The sequence below is a fragment of the Saccopteryx bilineata genome, chromosome 11 (genome assembly GCF_036850765.1).
Source record: "Saccopteryx bilineata isolate mSacBil1 chromosome 11, mSacBil1_pri_phased_curated, whole genome shotgun sequence".
Taxonomy (NCBI): Eukaryota; Metazoa; Chordata; class Mammalia; order Chiroptera; family Emballonuridae; genus Saccopteryx; species Saccopteryx bilineata.
This window is the reverse complement of record NC_089500.1, coordinates 22,037,988-22,042,798: the sequence shown is the minus strand read 5'-3', so window position 1 is coordinate 22,042,798 and position 4,811 is coordinate 22,037,988.

Genomic DNA, 4,811 nt, shown 5'->3' with positions numbered 1-4,811 from the left:
AGAAAAAGCAGGGTATCTTATCCTTTTACAGAGATTGCCCACATATTAAGACACAATAATTCTACTTATATTTATAAACTATACCCAGCTTAAAAGAAGGCTAAGAAATAAGCCTGTTTTGGGTTGTTTTCTAAGTGGATGGCTACATTAGGTGCATCATAATAAAATTTAAGAATGGCAGGAATCAATAGAAGATCCTAGAAGTTTCCAGAGAATAGAAAAAGACCACATTAAAAATTAAAATGGTCGGCCTGACCTGTGGTGGCGCAGTGGATAAAGCGTTGACCTGGAACACTGAGGTTGCCGGTTCAAAACCCTGGGCTTGCCTGGTCGAGGCACATATGGGAGTTGATGCTTCCTGCTCCTCTCCCTCTTCTCTCTCTCTCTCTCTCTTTCTCTCTCTTTCTCTCTACTCTCGCTCTCTAGAACTGAATAAATAAAATCTAAAAAAAAAAGTTAAAATGGTCACCTCTGGCTGGGTAGCTCAGTTGGTTGGAGAATCATCCCAGTGCACCAAGGTTGCGGGTCCAGGCCCGGGTCAGAACATGGGCAGGAAGCAACCAATGAGTGCATGAACGAGGTGGGCAATAGATCGATGTTTCCCTCCCTCTCTCTCTCCTCTCTCAAATCAATCTATAAATAATTTTTAAAGTCTAAAAAGAAAAATAAATAGATGATCGCATTCAAATGATTTAGAATTAGGGTATCTACAGCAAGACCAGAAGCTAAAAGACAGCAGAGGAATGCCTTCGGAAGTCTAGGGGTAAAGGTTTTCCAACGGAGCATTCCACACCCAACCACCCTCCAGCGAGACCGTCCTTATCTTCCACACGAGGCCCCTGAAGGACACAGTTTACCAAAATGAAAAAACCTAAACCAAGAAAAAGAAAAACATGGGATCTAGAAATAGGAATCCAATCAAGAAAAGAGCTGGGGGGAAACCCCAGGGTACCAGCTGATGGAGCAGCTAACGCATTTGAACATGTCTAGCAGAGATTTTCGCATCTATAGGAAAATGTGGGAATGGGTTAGCAGTTCTCTACTAACAGGTGTATAAACTGAACAAATAAAAATAAAAGCAAGTATTAATCCAGAGGGAAGAAAAACGGATTATGATCATAACACACTACACAACTTAGCTGTGAGTAAATTTATGTGGTCATACTAATAGGAGCCATTGTAACTATAAGCACAACTTGTGATAGTGTTATACCGGAGGATGAGGGAAGGGTAAGTGGATGTGTCTGGGGAGGGAGAAAATGGACCAAGAAAACTAAAATCTAATTTTCCGTACCTGAAAGTCAATAGGTAATTTTTAAAACTGAGAAATCAAGAAACAGCTACATATACAAGAAAGTGATAAAACAATAAAAAAAAAAGCAAGTAGCAAAAAAAATGGCCAAAATAATTCTTTTACATTATATCCTTAGTGATACTTTTTGTCTATATAAATGTAGCAGTTTGCATAACAATATAAATCAAACATATTTAAAGAAATATATAATGCCAGACAATATGAGGGATTTTTTTCTTTGTTGGCAGGGGAGGTGGTGAGGAAAGACAGGAAGGCATCTTACACACTAGCCAAATGCAATAATTCTTCCAAAGAAGAATTGCAAAGCTGGTAAATGTTCTGAGTCTGTACTTGTCTGATATGGCTTCATTTTGCCCTCACACTTGAATGATAATTTATGTTCAAAGCCATTTCCCCTCAGAGCTTTGAAAATATTGCTTCATTATTTTCTTGTATCCAATTTTGCTGATGAGGAGTATGGTACCAATCCAATTCTTGTTCATATGTCTAGTGGGTTGAATAGTGTTTTCCCCAAATGGTATGTCTAAGTCGTAACTCCCAGCACCTGTGAGCATGACCTTATTTGGAAAGAGGGGTTGTGCAGATATAATTAAGTTAAGTATCCAAAGATGTGGTTGGGCCCCAAATCTGAAGACTAGCATCCTAATAAGAAAGAAGACAGAGAAAGGCCAGCGAAGGCGGAGGCAGAGATTGGAGTGATGTAGCTACAAGCCAGGAAGGGCTGGGGTCGCCAGGAGCCCCTGGGCCGGGAGACAGGCATGGAAGGGGTTCTCCCTCGGGTGCATCCTAGAGGAACCAACCCGGCCAACACCTGATTTCAGACATCCAGCCTCCAGAGCTGTGGTAATTACGTTTCTGTTGTTTTCAGCCAATCAGTTGGTGGTACTTGGTTGTATCAGCCCTAGGAGACTCATACACGTGTGTGCATGTCATGTGTATTTTTCTTGCTGGAAGTTTTCAGCATTTCCCCGGGATCATTAGTGTTTTAAAACCTCACTATGAAACATGTCTACACTTGTGGGTTTTAAATTTTTGCTGGCCATTCATGAGCCCTTTAAGTCTGAGGATTTACATCTTTCTTCATTCAGCTCTGGAAAAATCTCTTCTATTAACTCTGAAAGTTTTGCCTCTCCCTCGTCCTGTCTGGTTTTTCCTTTGGTTCTCTTTATTTGTGTCCTCCATGTTGATCAGCTTTTCTTTCATGTTTCCTGTCCCCACATCTGTCTGCTGCAGTCCTGGAGAAATTCTTGCCTGATTGTTCAGCAATAGTTCCTCCTCCCATCTGTATTCACTTGGCAATTCAGCCCGATTGTAAAATCTAAAAAATTTTTAATTAATAAAATTTTAATTTCCGTGATCTCCAGTTGATTCTGATTATATGGATTCAAAAGCCTCCATATCTGTTAGCAGGGGTCCCCAAACTTTTTTCACAGGGGGCCAGTTCACTGTCCCTCAGACCGTTGGAGGGCCAGACTATAAAAAAAACTATGAACAAATCCCTATGCACACTGCACATATCTTATTTTAAAGTAAAAAAACAAAACGGGAACAAATACAATATTTAAAATAAAGAACAAGTAAATTTAAATCAACAAACTGATCAGTATTTCAATAGGAACTATGCTCCTCTCGCTGACCACCAATGAAAGAGGTGCCCCTTCCAGAAGTGCGGCAGGGGCCGGTAAATGGCCTCAGGGGGCCACATGCGGCCCGCCGGCCGTAGTTTGGGGACCCCTGTGTTAGAGGATACTTTTTGGTTGGAAGGACACTGCCGTGTATCTTCAGAATGCCAGCGTCTGGAACCTTCTTCAGGCCTTTGTATTTTTAATTGTTATTTTATTTATTCATTTTAGAGAAGAGAGAGAGAGAGAGAGAGAGAGAGAGGAGAGAGAGAAGGGGGGAGGAGCTGGAAGCATCAACTCCCATATGTGCCTTGACCAGGCAAGCCCAGGGTTTTGAACCAGCGACCTCAACGTTCCAGGTCGATGCTTTATCCACTGCGCCCCCACAGGTCAGGCATTTTTTTTTTAATCTCTTATTCAGTAATGCTTTTTTTGCCTTTGTATTTCTAATCGAGAGAGGAGTCCAGAAGTTATCTTCTGATCCTGATATTCGCAGCTGTTAATGGCACCGTTGCGAGCTGCTAGGAGTTCCGCTGAGTACTCAGTGTGTGTTCTTATTTAATACCACAACCCATATGTACGGTCATATTAATACCCCCATTCAATAGATGGACAAACTGAGGCAGGTAGAGGCTGCTTGCCTCAGATCACAGCAGAGCTAGCCAGCAGTAGAAATGGAATTGGAATCTGGGTAGCTCTGACCCCAGAATCTGAGCACTTAACCCACTCCAAAACTTTGCCTTAAATTATGTTGCATATGTCACATCCATTCCTAGATATCCATTTATGCACGTGTTAAAGGAGATTAATAGAGAGCACTAGTTCTCAGCCAGGAATGACTTTGTTCCTCAGGGGACATCTGACAATGTCTAAAGACATTATTAATTGTCACAATGGGAGAAGAGAGGTGTTACTGGCATCTTGTGGGCAAAAGCCAAGGATACTGCTAAACTTCCTACAATGAACAGGACAGCCCCACACAAAGAATGATCTGGCCTCAAGTGTCAACGGTGCCAAGGTGAGGACACCCTCATGCAGAGCATCTAAAACTCTTCCAGTTTCATGAGCCCGTGAGTGATTGGTCAATGACGTCAGTGGTAAGTGCAGGCCAGTGTTTCTAAAAGACCTCAGGGGCCTAGGCTTGACACTGTCAGGAGAGAATAGACTTTAAAGGGGACAGACATGAATCCTCCAATGTCACAGAGCTGCAGTGGACCACCTATCTTCCCTAGGGGTCCCCAGACTCACTGACCCCACACTCCATACAAGCCCTTAGCACCGATTTAACATTCACTGTGTGAAGACCTGTGAGGCAGAGCGTGTAGGCTGACATACAAATGGTGGGCTCTCTCCCTTTGTTTCTTCTTTCCCTCTATCTCAAGCAGGGAGCCATGCCCTTTTCTGCTTTCTAGCCCTCAGGATTCTTGCAGGGTAGAGAGCAGAAAAAGGTGGCCAGAAATGGCAGTACCCAAGGGAGATGGCAGGATCTGGGGGCATCTGGCTAGGTGGTTCCGTTGCAGTGACCAGCCCCCAGGTCCAGGCCACCCATCCTTGCCTAAGTACACCCCACTAAGGTCTCGACAGCAGGGACCTGGGGATTCTCCAGGTGACCACAGCAGTCTGGAGCAGGAGGCCCTGGGTGCACGGCCCTGGGACACCGGGGTTCCACCCAGCTGAGTCCAGAGTAAGAGGCAGTAGCTGAAGCCCCGCTCGACCCTGTCTGAATCACTATGCGAAGCAGTCACTCGGAAAGAGTGAAGGAAGGAAGGAAGCCTGCGAGCAAAATGAGGAGAGGTGTCGGAGCTGGGCGCCTCCACCCTGTTGTTGGAGCCCCCGCAGCCGGAGCCGCTGGGCACCTGGGGCCCCAGCCAGGT